We start from the raw sequence: 18,579 nt of genomic DNA, 5'->3' as shown, positions 1-18,579 counted from the left end.
ATTCTTAAGTATTCTCCTTGTCCAGATGGGATAGGGCAGTGTGCAGTGTGATGGTGATTGCATCGTCTGTGGATATATTGGGGTGGTAAGCAAAGTGAACTGAGTCTAGGGTGATAGGTAAGTTAGAAGTGATATGATCCTTGATTAGTCTCTCAAAGCACTTCATGATGACAGAATTGAGTGCTACGGGGCGATAGTCATTTAGTTCAGTTATCTTTGCTTTCTTGGGTACAGGAACAATGGTGGCCATCTTGAAGCATGTGGGGATAGCAGACTGGGATAGGGAGAGATTGAAAATGTCCGTAAACACACCATCAAGCTGGTCTGTGCATGCTCTGAGGACTCCTGGGCCGGCAGCCTTGCGAGGGTTAACACGCTTAAATGTCTTACTCACGTCGGCCACGGTGAAGGATAGCCCACAGTCCTTGGTAGCGGGCCGTGTCGGTGGCACTGTGCTATCCTCCAAGTGGGCGAAGAAGGTGTTTAGCTTGTCCAGAAGCAAGAAGTTGCTGTCCGCGACGTGGCTGGTTTTCCTTTTGTAGTCCATGATTGTCTGTAGACCCTGCCACATACGTCTTGTGTCTGAGCCCTTGAATTGCAATTTAACTTTGTCTCTGTACTGGTGTTTTGCCTGTTTCATTGCCTTGCGTAGGGAATAACTACAGTGTTTGTATTCTGCCATATTCCTAGTCACCTTGCCATGGTTACATGCGGTGGTTCGCGCTTTCAGTTTTGCGCGAATGCTGCCATCTAGCCACAGTTTCTGATTAGGGTAGGTTTTAATAGTCACAGTGGGTACAACATCTCTCTTGTTAAATTCAGTCACCGTATCAGTATATACGTTGAGATTATTCTCGAATGCTGCCCGGAACATATCCCAGTTCGAGTGATCAAAACAATCTTGAAGTGTGGATTCCGATTGGTCAGACCAGCGTTGAATAGTCCTTAGCACGGATACTTCCTGTTTTAGTTTCGCCTATAGGAAGGGAGGAGCAAAATGGAGTCATGGTCAGATTTGCCGAAAGGAGGGCGGGGGAGGGCCTTGTAGGCATCCCAGAAGTTGGAGTAGCGTGGTCGAGTGTTTTAGCAGCAACAGTACTACAGTCAATGTGTTGATAGAACTTCGGCAGCCTTATCCTCAAATTTTCTTTGTTAAAATCTCCAGCTACATTAACAGCAGCCTCAGGATATGTGGTTTCCAGTTTGCACAAAGTCCAGTGAAGTTCTTTGATGGCCGTCGTGGTATCGGCTTGAGGGGGGATATACACAGCCGTGACTATAACCGAAGAAAATTATCTTGGGAGATAATACGGTTGGCATTTGATTGTGAGGTATTCTAGGTCAGGTGAACAAAAGGACTTGAGTTCCTGTATGTTATCACAAGTACACCATGAGTTGTTAATCATGATGCTTACACCCCGCCCTTCTTCCTGGAGAGATATTTATTCCTGTCTACGCGATGAACTTAAAATCCAACTTGCTGGACCGACTTAGACAGTATATCCCGAGAGAGCCTTGTTTCCATGAAACAGAGTATGTTACAATCCCTGATGTCTCTCTGGAAAGAGACCCTCGCCCTGAGCTCATCAACTTTATTATCCAGAGAATGAACATTAGCGAGTAATATACTCAGGAGCGGTGGGTGGTGTGCGTGTCTCCTAAGTTGGACTAGAAGACCACTCCGAGTACCTCTCCTCCGCGGCGTTGTTTTGGGTTGGCCTCTGGAATCAGTTCAATTGCCCTGGGGGGTGCGAACAAAAGATCCGCTTTGGGAAAGTCATATACCTGGTTGTAACGCAAGGAGTGCTGGTGAGTTACCACTGCTCTGATATCCAATATTCAGACCCTTTACTGAGCACTTTGTTGAAGCACCTTTGGTAGAGATTACAGCCTTGAGTCTTCTTGGGTATGACGCCACAAGCTTGGTACACATTTTGGGAACCTCTCAAGCTCTGTCAGGTTGGATGGGGAGGGTCGATGCACAGCTATTTTATCTGAATATGTTGTTGAGGAATCAGCTAAAAGTCAATCACTCCACACAGTGTGATAGTTAGTTAGATTTAATCTCACAGTTCGTAGGATCACCACAGTTATAGGCAGCAAGCCAGAACACAACCACAGACTAAACTCCAGCCAGCACTAGGACCCACACTAAACACAACCAAGGCACAAAAGTGGCGAAGAAATCTACAGCAGGGAGAGAGTGGCAATTAAATGCTGGGGTCCATCAAAGCAGCAATGCAACGGAGGCCATGTTACCAGAATGATAGCCAGGAGAGAAGCACCTTGGAGGGGATGTATTTTCCAGTACAGGACGGTGGAAAGCCGGGAGGGTGGCAAGTACTACACTGGGCCGAGGAGAGTCCAAAAAGTGTAAATCCAAGTGGATTTCAAGTAGTCCAAAAACATTGAAGACACAATGTCAAGTGGAAGGATGGAATATGTCCATATATAGTTATAATCTGTTGTTGGATCATCTACCCAAAATATGTCATCTTCTTCATTACTTTGCCAAACATATCATGACGATAGTGGTACTCAAAATGTGTTACATTTGTGAACGTCTAAATCAACATTTGGACCAGTTTAACAGCGTTGGTCCCTCCTATAGACAAGGGAAGGAGAGCTATGTAAAGGGCTCAATTATATAATTCTAACCATATACAATGTGTCTGCCTCCAACGTAAAACAAATGTTTGACTTCCACACAAAATTACTTCTTTACTTATTTTAGGTTTTAGGAAGTGTGTAGGTTTTATTCTTTATCGTAGAACTATGAAAGTTATGTATCTGCATGCTTGAGACAAATTCAGCAATTGCTTTCCCATGTCTGTGCTGTGAAGCAGTCAAGCTGGATAAATGTTTTTCTATGGACCGCCCCTTTGACATAATGTTGCAGTATATAAATGGATGTTATTATGCAGTCAACCACCAGAGGGAGGCAAATACAAGTTTATTTGATAGAGGACATTTACATGGTCCTAGGAAGGTCTGGACCTAGGATCAAGGGAGAAACTCAAGTTTCTGAATACTATATCTCTTGACACATTGATGAAAATAGTAATGGCCTCTAAACCTTCAAGCTGTATACTGGACCCTATTCCAACTAAACTACTGAAAGAGCTGCTTCCTGTGCTTGGCCCTCCTATGTTGAACATAATATACAGCTCCCTATCCACCGGATGTGTACCAAACTCACTAAAAGTGGCAGTAATAAAGCCTCTCTTGAAAAAGCCAAACCTTGACCCAGAAAATATAATAAACTAAATTGGCCTATATCGAATCTCCCATTCCTCTCAAAAAATGTTGAAAAAGCTGCTTGCGCAGCAACTCACTGCCTTCCTGAAGACAAACAATGTATACGAAACGCTTCACTCTGGTTTTAGACCCCATCATAGGACTGAGACTGCACTTGTGAAGGTGGTAAATTATATTTTAATGGCGTCAGACCGAGGCTCTGCATCTGTCCTCGTGCTCTTAAACCTTAGTGCTGCTTTTGATACCATTGATCACCACATTCTTTTGGAGAGATTGGAAACCTAAATTGGTCAACACGGACAAGTTCTGGCCTGGTTTAGATCTTATCTGTCGGAAAGATATCAGTTTGTCTCTGTAGATGGTTTGTCCTCTGACAAATCAACTGTAAATGTTGGTGTTCCTCAAGGCTCCGTTTTAGGACCACTATTGTTTTCACTATATATTTTACCTCTTGGTGATGTCATTCGGAAACTTAATGTTAACTTTCACTGCTATGCGGACAACACACAGCTGTACATTTTGATGAAACATGGTGAAGCCCCAAAATTGCCCTCCCTGGAAACCTGTGTTTCAGACATAAGGAAGTGGATGGCGGCAAATGTTCTACATTTAAACTCGGACAAAACAGAGATGCTAGTTCTAGGACCCAAGAAACAAAGAAATCTTCTGTTGACTCTGACAATTAATCTTGATGGTTGTACAGTCGTCTCAAATAAAACTGAAGGACCTCGCCGTTACTCTGGACCCTGATCTCTTTTTTGACGAACTTATAAAGACTGTTTCAAGGACAGCTTTTTCCATCTACATAACATTGCAAATATTAGAAACTTTCTGTCCAAAATCATGCATAAAAATGTATCTATGCTTTTGTCACTTCTAGATTAGACTACTGCAATTCTCTACTTTCCGGCTACCCGGATAAAGAACTAAATACACTTCAGTTAGTGCTAAACACGGCTGCTAGAATCTTGACTAGAACCAAAAAATGTGATCATATTATTCCAGTGCTAGCCTCTCTACACTGGCTTCCTGTTAAGGCTAGGGCTGATTTCAAGGTTTTACTGCTAACCTACAAAGCATTACATGGGCATGCTCCTACCTATCTTTCCGTTTTGGTCCTGCCGTACATACCTCCACATACGCTACGGTCACAAGACACAGGCCTCCTTACTGTCCCTAGAATTTCTAAGCAAACAGCTGAAATCAGGGCTTTCTCCTATAGAGCTCAATTTTTATGGAATGGTCTGCCAATCCATGTGAGAGATGCAGACTCGGTTTCACCATTTAAGTCTTTATAGAAGACTTATCTCTTCAGTAGGTCCTATGATTGAGTGTAGTCTGACCCAGGAGTGTGAAGGTGAATGGAAAGGCACTGGAGCAATGAACCGCCCTTGCTGTCTCTGCCTGAACTGTTCTCCTCGCTCCACTGGGATTCTCTGCCTCAAACCCTATTAATGGCGGCTGAGTCACTGGCTTACTGGTGCTCTTCCATGTCGTCCATAGGAAGGGTACGTCACTTGAGTGGGTTGAGTTACTGACTTGATCTTCCTGCCCGGGTTGGCGCGCCACCTTGGGTTCGTGCCGTGGGGGAGATCTTCGTGGGCTATGCGCGGCCTTATCTCCGGATAGTAAATTGGTGGTTGAAGATATCCCTCTAGTGGTGTGGGGACTGTGCTTTGGCAAAGTGGGTGGGGTTATGTCCTGCCTGTTTGGCCCTGCCCGGGGGTATCGCCGGGCCACAGTGTCTCCCGACCCCTCCTGTCTCAGCCTCCAGTATTTATGCTGCAATAGTTTATGTGTCGGGGGGCTAGGGTCACTCTGTTATATCTGGAGTATTTCTCCTGTCTTATCCGGTGTCCTGTGTGAATTTAAGTATACTCTCAATAATTCTCTCTTTTACTCTCTTTTTTCTCTCTCTCTCTCGCGCTCTCTCGGAGGACCTGAGCCCTAGGACCATGCCTCAGGACTACCTGGCCTGATGACTCCTTGCTGTTCCCAGTTCACCTGTGAGTACATGCCTGTATACTCTACCAGTGAGTACAGGCCTGTATAATCTACCAGTGAGTACAGGCCTGTATACTCTACCAGTGAGTACAGGCCTGTATACTCTACCAGTGAGTACAGGCCTGTATACTCTACCAGTGAGTACAGGCCTGTATACTCTACAAGGTGAGTACAGGTAGAGTACACAGGCCTGTACTCACTGGTAGAGTATACAGGCCTGTACTCACTGGTAGAGTATACAGACTTGTACTCACTGGTAGAGTATACAGACATGCATTGCTGTAAAATACTTCTGAATTGAACGAGAGTTGCGGTGCACGGTGCACTGTTCAGATGCTGGAATTGTTTTTGGATGAATGTGCGAAGGTATCCTACTTTTTTTAATGATTGGTTTGCTTCATTAAAAGGTAATACATTTTACTGGCCTCTGCCAGCAGCCTCTAAATCACAACGTTTGACCCTGAACCCCCACACATCTTCACTTTCTCCCTATCCAATTCCGTATAAACTCCAAGACCCCTCAAAACACCTCTTTCAGAAAGTCTGTGGTCTTTGATTGACTTATCATTTACATTAAATGTTTGGCCATTTAGCGGACACTCTTGTACTTATCAACTTACAGTCAGTGCATTCAACCAAGGTTGATAAAGAAAACACATATCAGTCATAGCAAGTAAAAAGCTTCTGTAACTGGTACTGAAGATGTTGTTGTAGTTAACAATACATTGGTCTTCAAAATAATTGTAATTACAACAAGATAGCTTATGATATATCCTGATAGTGCCAATACAATACTGATATATTCATGGGAACTCGATGTCAGAGCAATGAAACACAGTGCAATACAGTGAAAGGGACTGTTAAACTGTAAGAAAATTATTTTTACAGTATTTTACTGTAATTACAAGGGATTAGAGGAAGCAGGTTGGCTGTAGGCATTTCCATATTACATAATATTGTTGAATACTAGAGGCCTAATCAAATGCTTCCAAACTGGTTGTGATTACAGTGCAAAACAGATTAAAAGGACATGGGTAAATTGTGAAGCATTAAAAGGTTTAACACCCACTACCACTATAGTGATGTTACATTTGATACCGCCGCTCTGAGGCATGCGTCGGAATCGCTTAATTTATTTCGTAGCAGTGTGCTGATGCCTGTCTCGCTTTATCAGAAGCACGTGATCAATGACGTTCAAAGCTTTGTTTCGTCGAACAACCACCTGATTGGTTTGGCATTGGTTTCCGTGGAAGACAAAAAGGCTACCCTGCCCATGCGCTACAACATGTGTGACATTATCTCTAATAATTTGACTATTCTAAATTCTTATGACCAGCAGGTGCCACTAATGTACACTGTGTTGATCAATGTCTCAAGTACTTAACTTATTTTTGACACAATTGGCTGGAAAGCGTCAATGGTTAAGGAAGTTTTGTTTCCCCATCACTAGAGACCTATTTCTTGTACACAATATATTTAGGGAACTACTGCCACATATCACTTAAATTGGTACAGGCCACGTAGTAACGGATGCAACAAAGACAGCCACTTACAAGGCAAGCCTTAAAATGTGTTGTTAATGAGTCAATATCTTCCCAAAGCACATGAAATCCTACCTCTTCAAAGAGTATCTTAAATAATCCTCCACCTCACCTTGACACCCCCCCATTTGTATTTTTTTGATAGAATAATAATCCTGAACCAGCACTTGACCCCCCCCCCCCTTGCTAGCTCTGACTTTGCTGATAGTTACTGTATTGAGGAACGTGTAGTTACTATGCCGTGACGTGCTTGTCCCACCTAGCTATCTTACGATGAATGCACTAACTGTAAGTCACTCTAGATAAGAGCATATGCTAAATTACATAAATGTAATACCATGCACCCACTAGTGTTGAAAAAAAATTGGGCTCTCATGGTATGATACTGTATTCTAAATTTCAGTAAATTACTAGCAGCAATTAGCCAATAGATGATAGAGTATCAGAACAAAGTCCATAAGATGACTAAAGTGCACTATATTACCATATTCTGTGTGGGTACAGCATTCTTACTCATGGGTGCAACAAATATAGCCTCTTACAAGGCTCGCCTTAAAATATGTTAATGAGCCAGAGACTTTCCCCGCCCACAACATTTCCCCACAATGTACCATAATGAATACTGTAAAACACATTTACTGTATTTTACAGTGCATTCTACTGTGTACTGCCGTTGAAATTACAGAAAGGTTGTACAGTGTGCTGTAAAACAAATGTGCAGTATTTTACTGTGCATTCCACAGTAATTTATTGCATTCAGTTTATACAGTATCGTACTGTTGACTAATACAGTAGGTTACTGGTAAAATTACAAAAACGGTGTAGAGTAATGCAGACAAGGTTTGAACAAGTGCAGTGCCTTTTGACGGCAGCAATATTTTTGGTTAGGGAACTACTGTAGAAGAACATTATTGTGTTTTGTTATGTAAGGTATGATGTTTAGACATAGCTTCCTGTATTCTCTGACACTCCCTCTCTCTCAAGGCAGGACATGACCAGTGCAGAAGCAGTAAATTCAGCTGCAGCCTACAGGCTTTGTGATGGTATGCCCAAAGAATTCCTGTCCCACATTCATTTCACTTTGCCTCTTCGGGACACCCAGATGCCTATCCCTCTCCAACCAGCTCTACTTCTGCTCTCTGATTATATCCCTGTCTTCATACTATCACCATTGTTACTGTCAAACAGAGAGACAAGGATTGAGTCCCAAATGGCACCCTATTCCCTATACTGCACTTCTTTTGACCAGGGCCTGCACTACAATATAAATAGGATGTTATTTGGGGCCAATTCAAGTATTTACGTATCTGACTACACTGTCACGGGAGACAGGGTGAGGCAAAAACCATGCCGTCATCTCAGAACAAAACAAACACAGAAATGATCAACAAGTATCCAACGACAACAGAAAATAAAAGTTTAAAACGTGTCAGCCCCTTGCTGTCAGCTAGCACAGTTCAGTGAGGTGCTGATATCATTCATGATTTATCTCAAATGCATTCAGTCCCAGAATTGAATATAGGCCAGATGACACCACTACAGTACTTACTCAGTTCATGGTGACAGTTTTTGCTTTCCAAACAAAAAATTCAACACTTTGCTGAGTGTTAGAGTGGTTAACTCTTACCACTGACCCTGCAGCCGCTGTAAAGCCTCAGAGAGATGTATTCCTGTATTCTGACATGGGGTAGAGGGCATTTTAGTACGACATCTGGGAACGGTTTGTCACAACTCCACAGAAGCTGCACAGAAGTCTGTTTGGACAGGCTTTGTTAACACATTTCATACGGAATAGTGTCCAGTGGCAAAGACTATAGAAACTGGATCTGAGCAGAATGTGTTAATTCAAGTTTAATATATATCTATCTACACGTTATTTCTGACATTTAGATTTAATTCAACAAAATTAGCATTCTAGATAACATGACAACACTTACTGCTTCTATGATTTTGGATCCACAAGGCTATATGGAAAGGATCCTGCTTGCTTCTTTGACTTGGTTTTAGCCTGGTTTAGCCCACGTTTATCACACCGTCAGCCTTAGTTTGTCCTGGTTTTCTCCAGGTTAGTCTTCCTCAGATCCCTGCAGTCAGTCAGTGTGTGAGTGTCATCCTCCTCCAACTCTCCCCCTAACACTGAACACTGCTGCCTGCCTGCTGTCTGCAGAGAGACTAGGTCTTCAAAACAAGTGGAGTGGAGAGAGGGAGGGAGGAAGAGAGGGAGGGTTGGAGAAATAAAGGGAGGAGCACAGATTGTGACCTATAGGGATGAAAGAAAAATAACAACAACACGAGAGAGAAAGGGCAGATACAAGGAGAGAGAGAGCAACTTGAGGGGACTAGAGGGGAGAGCGGGGAGAGAGAGCAATGAAGGGACCCAGAGAGAAAGAGAGAGAGAAAGGGGGGGTAAAGTAGCTGAAAAAAGATTTAACATTTTGTCTGGACAAATTTAACAAATTGTTCTCCCAGCGTTTAGTGCATGTTGTAAAGTGCATGTTTAGGTAATCCAACTTTAACCGACGGTGTTAGCCGTTATTGTAATTTTATCAGTAATTTACTGTATTAATCAACAGTATGGTACTGTATAAACTGAATACAGTAGATTACCATAGAATGCACAGTAAAATGCTGTACATTTGTTTTACAGCACACTGTAAGAGCTTCCTGTAATTTCAAGAGTTATACAATGTAGAATGCACAGTAAATGCACAACATCACAGTGCTACATTAGCTGTACCAATTATTTTACCTTTATGTAACCAGGTAGGCAAGTTGAGAACAAGTTCTCATTTACAATTGCGACCTGGCCAAGATAAAGCAAAGCAGTTCGACACATACAACAACACAGAGTTACACATGGAGTAAAACAAACATACAGTCAATAATACAGTAGAAAAATAAGACTATATACAATGTGAGCAACTGAGGTGAGATAAGGGAGGTAAAGGCAACACAAAAAAAAGCCATGGTGGCAAAGTAAATACAATATAGCAAGTAAAACACTGGAATGGTAGATTTGCAGTGGACGAATGTGCAAGGTAGAGATAGAAATAATGGGGTGCAAAGGAGCAAAATAAATAAATACAGTAGGGGGAGAGGTAGTTGTTTGGGCTAAATTAGAGATGGGCTATGTACAGGTGCAGTAATGTGTGAGCTGCTCTGACAGCTGGTGCTTAAAGCTAGTGAGGGAGATAAGTGTTTCCAGTTTCAGAGATTTTTGTAGTTCGTTCCAGTCATTGGCAGCAGAGAACTGGAAAGAGAGGCAGCCAAAGGAAGAATTGGTTTTGGGGGTGACCAGAGAGATATACCTGCTGGAGCGCGTGCTACAGGTGGGTGCTGCTATGGTGACCAGCGAGCTGAGATAAGGGGGGACTTTACCTAGAAGGGTCTTGTAGATGACCTGGAGCCAGTGGGTTTGGCGACGAGCATGACGCGAGGGCCAGCCAACGAGAGTGTACAGGTTGCAGTGGTGAGTAGTATATGGGGCTTTGGTGACAAAACGAATGGCACTGTGATAGACTGCATCCAATTTATTGAGTATGGTATTGGAGGCTATTTTGTAAATGACATCGCCGAAGTCGAGGATCGGTAGGATGGTCAGTTTTACACGGGTATGTTTGGCAGCATGAGTGAAGGATGCTTTGTTGCGAAATAGGAAGCCGATTCTAGATTTAACTTTGGATTGGAGATGTTTGATGTGAGTCTGGAAGGAGAGTTTACAGTCTAACCAGACACCTAGGTATTTGTAGTTGTCCACATATTCTAAGTCAGAACTGTCCAGAGTAGTGATGTTGGACAGGTGGGCAGGTGCAGGCAGCGATTGGTTTAGTTTGACTTGTATTTAAGAGCAGTTGGAGGCCACGGAAGGAGAGTAGTATGGCATTGAAGCTCGTCTGGAGGTTAGTTAACACAGTGTCCAAAGACGGGCCAGAAGTATATAGAATGGTGTTGTCTGCGTAGAGGTGGATCAGAGACTCACCAGCAGCAAGAGCAACATCATTGATGTATACAGAGAAGAGAGTCGGTCCAAGAATTGAACCCTGTGGCACCCCCATAGAGACTGCCAGAGGCCTGGACAACAGGCCCTCCGATTTGACACACTGAACTCTTATCAGAGAAGTAGTTGGTGAACCAGGCGAGGCAATCATTTAACAAACCAAGGCTATCGAGTCTGCCGATGAGGATGTGGTGATTGACAGAGTCTAAATCCTTGGCCAGGTCAATGAATACGGCTGCACAGTATTGTTTCTTATCGATGGCGGTTAAGATATCGTTTAGGACCTTGAGTGTGGCTGAGGTGCACCCATGACCAGCTCTGAAACCAGATTGCATCGCGGAGAAGGTATGGTGGGATTCAAAATGGTCGGTAATCTGTTTGTTGACTTGGCTTTCGAAGACCTTAGAAAGGCAGGGTAGGATAGATTTAGGTCTGTAGCAGTTTGGGTCAAGAGTGTCCCCCCCTTTGAAGAGGGGGATGACCGCAGCTGCTTTCCAATCTTTGGGAACCTCAGACGACCAATAGAGATCCTGGTTCAAGTCCAGGCTCTGTCACAGCCAGCCGCAACCGAGAGACTCATGGGGCGGCGCATAATTGACCCAGCGTCGTCCGGGTTAGGGGAGGGTATGGCCGGCAGGGATGTCCTTTCCCCATTGCGCTATAGTGACGCCTGTGGCAGACCGGGTGCATGCCCGCTGACACGGTCGCCAGGTGTACAGTGTTTCTTCCGACACATTGGTGTGGCTGGTTTCCGGGTTAAGTGGGCATTGTATCAAGAAGCAGTGCGGCTTGGTTGGGTTGTGTTTCAAAAGATGCACGGCTCTCAACCTTCACCTCTCCCAAGTCCGTACGGGAGTTGCAGCGATGGGACAAGACTGTAACTACCAATTGGGGAGAAAAAGGGTAAAAAAAAAAAATAAAAGAAAAAGAATGCACAGTAAAATACCATAAATATGTTTTACAGTATTAATAATGGTGCATTGTGGGAAAACGTTGTAGGCAGGGAGTCTCTGGCTCATTAGAATATTTTAAGGCGAGCCTTGTAAGAGGCTATATTTGTTGCACCCATGAGTGAGAATCCTGTACCCCCACACAATACACTAACACATTGTATTTGATTAATTTTATAGAATTTGTCCTGAAACTCTACAGTAACTTACTGGCCAATTGCTACATGTAATTTAATGTAATTCAGAATATAGTGTCTTACCACATTTTTGGAGAACAAAAGATGATTTTGAACTCTAGTGGGTGCATGGTATTGTTGTTTCTCACTCATTAACATACTTTGAGGCCTGTCTTGTAAGAGGCTATATTTGTTACAGCTGTTAGTGAGAGTCCTGTACCAATTGAAGTGATATGTGGTAGAAGTTTCCTAACAATTAAATGTATATAGGGAACAGGTCAGAGTGGTAGTGGGTCTTAAATGTTTTACTGTTACCCATGTCCATTTTATCTGTTTTGCTCTGTGATTACAGCCAGTTAGGAAGCTTTTGTTTTGGCCTGTAGAAGTGCAAGTGATACACAACACTGAGTATTAATTAATATGCTGTAATGTGCAAATGACTGCAGCCAACCTGCTTGCTGTAATGCCTTGTAATTACAGTAAAATACTGTAGAAATAATTTTGTTAGAACTTTAAAGTCACTTTTAATGTTCTGTGTGTTATTGCTCTGGCTTCAAATTACCATTAATATCTCAGTATATGATTGGATTGGATCTAGTCAGAGATACATCGTAAGATATCTTGCTGTAATTACAATTACACTGAAGACCAACGTATCCTTAACCACAAAATTTTCAGTAACAGTTGATATGACTGTGAAATGTGTTTTCTTTATCAACCTTGGTTGAATGCACTGACTGTAAGTTGATAAGTACAAGAGTGTCCACTAAATGGCCAAAATGTAAATCGAAAAATGAAAACTTGCAAAGAAGACTGGGTAATATGTCACTGGGTCGGTAATTCCAGTAATATACTGTAAATTAGATTACAGCAATGGTTCCCAAACTTTTTTTAGTCCTGTACCACTTCAAACATTCAACCTCCAGTTGCGTACCCCATCTAGCACCAGGATCAGCACACTCTCAGGTACAGTTAAAGTGACTATGCATCGATGATAAACAGAGAGTAGCAGCAGCGTAAAATAGTGGGTTGGCGGGTACGGGGTGGCGGGACACAATGCAAATAGTCCGGGTAGCCATTGTGCGGAGGCACCGGTTAGTCTGGCTAATTGAGGTAATATGTACGTGAATGTATAGTTAAAGTGACTATGTATAGATGATAAACAGAGAGTAGCAGCAGCGTAAAATAGTGGTTGGCGGGGTGCTGGGACACAATGCAAATAGTCAGGGTAGCCATTTGATTACCTGTTCAGGGGTCTTATGGCTTGGGGGTAAAAGCTGTTGTAAGCCTTTTTGTCCTAGACTTGGCGCTCCGCTACCGCTTGCCATGCGGTAGCAGAGAGAACAGTCTATGACTGGGATGGCTGGGGTCTTTGACAATTTTTAGGGCCTTCCTCTGACACCACCTGGTATAGAGTTCCTGGACGGCAGGCAGTTTAGCCCCAGTGATGTACTGGGCCATACGCACTACCCTCTGTAGCAGTTGCCGTACCAGGCAGTGATGCAACCTGTCAGGATGCTCTCGATGTTGCAGCTGAAGAACCTTTTGAGGATCTGAGGACCCATGCCAAATCTTTTCAGTCTTCTGAGGGGGAATAGGTTTTTTCGTGCCCTCTTCACAACTGTCTTGGTGTGTTTGGACCATGTTAGTTTGTTGGTGATGTGGACGCCAAGGAACTTGAAAGTCTCAACCTGCTCCACTACAGCGCCGACGATGAGAATGGGGACGTGCTCGGTCCTCCTTTTCCTGTAGTCCACAATCATCTCCTTTGTCTTGGTTATGTTGAGGGATAGGTTGTTATTCTGGCACCACCCGGCCATGTCTCTGACCTCCTCCCTATAGGCTGTCTCGTCATTGTCGGTGATATTGCCTACCACTGTTGTGTCATCTGCAAACTTTATGATGGTGTTGGAGACGTGCCTCGCCATGCAGTCATGGGTGAACAGGGAGTACAGGAGGGGACTGAGCACACACCCCTGAGGGGCTCCAGTATTGAGGATCAGCATGGCAGATGTGTTGCTACCTACCCTCACCACCTGGGGGCGGCCCATCAGGAAGGGTCCTTAACTTAGGAAGGGTCCTTAACACAGGGTCCTTAACTTAGTGATGAGCTTTGAGGGCACAATGGTGATGAACGCTGAGCTGTAGTCAATGAATAGCGTTCTTATGTAGGTGTTACTTTTGTCCAGGTGGGAAAGGGCAGTGCAATAGAGATTGCATCATCTGTTTGAGCGGTATGCAAATTGGATAGTGCATTTCATGTAAAAAAAAAATGTAAAATTGAAATCGAAAACCATGATATTTTTTTTAGAATCCTACTGAAACCGAACTGATTTCAAAAAGCACAAATTGCTCAGCATTCGGTACTGTACAATGGATTACTGTCAAATGGATTACAGTAGCTGTGCTCTAAAATAAATTAAAGTAACTTTCTGGCCAATTGCTGCCAGTAAATTACAAGAAATTTGACAGGAAATGTTTTACAGTGTGATGCCACAAAAGGTTTGATTGAACACTGTGATGATAATAATAGTGTGATGTGAGAAGGATTTCAACAGGACTGATATTTAAATTTTCAACTTGGAAAGAAGCCAAAATAGTCAAGACGTTGTCAGTGAACAATACCACTCATACTGCTACATGTATATTACAGTTTTTTTCGATTGCTAAACGACAGTGGGCACAACTGGAGTCACATGTGCAAAACTCTAACTACAGTCTGCACTACCAACAGTCACCTGAGCTAAACAGTTCACATCACCTGCAAAACTCATTCCAAGCAACACAACTCTTAACACATGGCTCAAAACACGCTCAGTGCAGCCAAACACTATACACAACCCTCACTGAGAACACACACTGTCACTCAGAACACACTGAGAGTAAAAACACTAGCATCAAACACCAATACAGAAAATACAAACTTTTCATCTTTACAGTTTGAACAATTTCAGTGACTTCATACAAAGTAATATTTTCTTCAAAGAAAAGAGTGACATTCTTTCACATGATTTATTACAATTTTTAGAACATAACAATTCTTTCAAGGTAAAAGAAAATTAGCAGTTTGCTTCAATAGTCTGTAGTAATTTACGGAATTACAGTAATGAGAAAAAAAAAGGTAGAAACTAAAAGTACATACTGTAATTCGAACAAATAATTGAGGGGCTAATCCTGCCTCTCTCTAGCATCAGGCCACAGGTTTTCTTCAACATCACATCTAATGTTTTCTCTTGCCATGCACCTGGGGAAGAACCTTCTGAAGTGCCTTATCCATCCCTGGCAGTCCTCTGGACTCGTGTCCTCACATCTGGCACGGCACGCATGGCTTCCAAAAGAGACATTTGGTCATGTGGGTGGTGACCAAACACTTTCCACCTCCAGGCAGAGAAAAACTCCTCTATTGTGTTGAGGAAGGGTGAATATGCAGGCAGGTACAAAACCATAAATCTGTGATGTGATGCAAACCAATCTGTGACAGCTGCAGAGTGGTGAAAAGCAACGTTATCGCAAACTATGACAAAAACTTGGGGGTTTCTTACTGGCTCCCCCTGTTCTGCTGGCACTAGCTGAGCATAGAGCTGTTCTAGGAAAGCTATAAGCCTTTCTGTGCTGTATGGGCCAATAGGTGGTGTGTTGAGAAGCAAACCATCATTGGCCATTGCAGCACACATGGTGATATTTCCCCCCCTTTGGCCTGGAACCTCCACAGTGGCCCTTTGACCTATAACATTCCTTCCTCTGCGCCGTGTTTTGGCAAGGTTAAATCCAGCTTCATCGATAAATTCAAATGAATGTGGTCTTTCCAGTGCTTCCACCTCCATTACTCTCTGAAAAACAGTAAGTGCACAGTTTTACTGTAGAAATGCTAGTGTTTTTTTTACTGTAAATATTTTGTATAGCTGTGTACGTAACCTCAGACGTCTTACCTGGACATATTGGTATCTTTGCTCTTTTACCCGTTCACTGTTTCTCTCGAACGGTACAGTGTATACCTGTTTCATTGTAACTTGGTGTTTCTTTAGGACTCGAGCAATAGTTGTTGTGCTGACAGAATTAACATTTTCAAATATATCATTATCAGCCAGCACTCTATCTTGAATCTCCCACAGTTTTATTGCATTGTTGACAACAACCATGTCAACAATAGCATTTTCCTGCGCATCTGAAAATATTTTTCCTCTTCCCCCTGTTGGGGGCAGCCTTTGGGTCCTGTTGTAAAAATATATTTTACAGTCAAACTTACTGTAATATATATCTGTGTAAATATTCTATAATTGCACTACAAAATAGATTCCTGTAATGTTTTCATTTACTGTAAGGATGCAACTCTCACCTGTTTGCATGATGGAAAATTCGCATTACAGATGCCACTGTGGATCTTTGCAGATTGGGTTGCACCCTCAACCCTGCCTCTCTCAATGAGAGACCATGGTTCACGACATGGTCTATAAGTGTAGCCCTTATTTCATCTGAAATAACAGCTCTTTGTCTTCTTTGTCTTCCTCCACGCATCCGCCCTCTCCCTGCCACCCTTCTCCCTCCACGAACCCATCTTCCCTGTTCCATTTCCAAAATGAGTCTTTCTGAGCTCTACCTATATATACTGTAATATGTGTGTGTGTTCACTAACAAGTCTAAAACAAGACACCTGCTTAGCCTTTCAGCTGAAATTGCAATCAGCAGTGTTTGAAAGGCACAAGGCTGAAATCTATTCCGTTTTGAATGTGTGGTTCACAGTTTTGACAGCAGTGTGTTAGCATTTGAACAAAGTGCTGTAAATCCACAGTGTTGTGCAGGTTGTGGTTAAAGTCATGGGATAAGTGTGTAGAGTTTTGAAAACTGTGTTCAAGCAATGAAAAACGAACTAGGGTTTGGTCCACATGAACTGCTGCTGTGCAGACTGTAGTTAGAGTTTTGCACATGTGACTCCAGTTGTGTCCACTGTCGTTTAGCAATCGAAAAAAACTGTAATACAACTGTAGGTATAGGGGTGTTAAATTATGCTTACATATCAAACTAAAACCATGCCTTTCTGCTTACGTGCAAATAAAGTTGGAGTCGTCACACTCCCAACAATATCATGTGCAGTCTGCTGTTGGATGAGAATCCCAACTTCACTCACTTACCTTAGACCTAGACCTAGACAGACACACACACACACACACACACACACCTGTAACTAGCTCCTTAACGTGATGAATGACTGAATCCCTTAATGGAGGGAGCTGTAAAGGCTCAGTGATTTCTGTCAATCAACTCACTCCATTCTAAAGATTGAAGAGATGAATGATCGACAGATTGCTGCCCCATAGTGCTCTGGTCAAAAGTAGTGCACTATATATGCAATAGGGTGCCATTTGGGACACACCCAGAGACTAAAGCACGGGTAGGCAACTAGATTCAGCCGTGGAATGATTTTTGTTGGAGCAGATGGTCGGCGGGCCAGAACATAACAAATAAACCACAACTAAGCCCCAAAAGAAATTGTATTTTCAAATATAATCATTTCATACCTTGATTGCACTACATTATTTTGTTTTGTAATTTAAAACAGGACTTTGTTACGAGAGGCGTATCTAGACAGCTGCTGTTGTCACCAACTCTGTTTTGTGGTAGGCTAGTTGACAGACATGGCTTTGATACTGGTGTTGAGTAGCAAAACCATTCCCTGAATCCCCAAGGCCCTACTAACTCTCTGACACACACAAAAAACACCACCTATATTGGTCTATTGTCTGTAGATTAAGTTTGGATTAGCAGGTTCCCATACCTCTTTCACACTGAGGGCTTTTCTCTATGTCTCCTGAGATCAACCAACACAATGTTAGTATCAGTTGGTTATTGTGGTTATTATTATGAACCATGTGGATTCATTAATGTGTGTGTGTGTGTGTGTGTGTGTGTGTGTGTGTGTGTGTGTGTGTGTGTGTGTGTGTGTGTGTGTGTGTGTGTGTGTGTGTGTGTGTGTGTGTGTGTAAGTGCACTACTGACAAACTGACACTCGCCAAACTTGGTTCTGACATGCACGTTATTTATTTTTCTGACATTCACTCTACCTACTCAGTTGATGAAGGAGTGAACTGCAGGGTTTACATACAGTAACAAACATGATCAAGATTAAATAAATGATATACATAAAAGGTTATGCCATCATCTCACATCACGCCTATAGGAATGTCAGTCAAGACACAATCAAGTGAGACGACAAAAATACATAAAATCAAATCAAACGTTATTTGCCACATGTGCCGTGAAATGCACAAGTGAATGAGTGAATGAAATGACACTGGGAATAAAAAAATATTATTCCGCAGTACTATCAAATCACCACTAGATGCCACTCTTATCCTATGTACAATTCATTTACATACTATCAACAGAACAGAGCCATGGAACAGGTAGGCAAACTTAACAGTCTGCGGCTGTGTGTGTGTCACAGGAGTTTGGGGGCACCTTAATTGGGGAGGACAGCTCATGGTAATGGCTGGAGCGTTTTAGGTGGAATGGTATGAAATATATTAAACACGTGGTTTCCACGTGTTTGATGCCATTCCATTTGCTCCATTACAGCCATTATTATGAGCCGTCCTCCCCTAAGAAGAAATGTCTATGATTCGTTCAGATTTGTATCTGGTCCACACTGCCTAAAT

At 42.7% G+C, this 18,579-nt stretch overlaps 1 protein-coding gene across 6 annotated transcripts in view; it reads right to left on the bottom strand.

The window, feature by feature from the left end:
- Positions 1 to 9,142, bottom strand: part of c1qtnf1 (C1q and TNF related 1) — a 34,841-nt gene extending 25,699 nt beyond the window's left edge. Inside the window, exons 1-2 of one of the 6 annotated variants that reach the window (XM_021581045.3) lie at positions 8,741 to 8,999; positions 8,431 to 8,480 (exon numbers count right to left, since the gene is read on the bottom strand). The gene's annotated coding sequence lies outside the window, so the exon portion shown is untranslated. Of the gene's footprint in view, positions 1 to 8,352; positions 8,481 to 8,740 lie in introns of all 6 variants that reach the window. The other 5 variants (XM_021581044.3, XM_036960460.2, XM_021581046.3 and 2 more) reach the window with 5 other exon arrangements.
- Positions 9,143 to 18,579: the final 9,437 nt, after the last annotated feature.

The sequence above is a fragment of the Oncorhynchus mykiss genome, chromosome 23 (assembly GCF_057628025.1).
Source record: "Oncorhynchus mykiss isolate SJ-2025 chromosome 23, ASM5762802v1, whole genome shotgun sequence".
Classification (NCBI taxonomy): Eukaryota; Metazoa; Chordata; class Actinopteri; order Salmoniformes; family Salmonidae; genus Oncorhynchus; species Oncorhynchus mykiss.
Note: the sequence above shows the minus strand (reverse complement) of the source record. Positions and strands in the feature narration are given on the sequence as shown.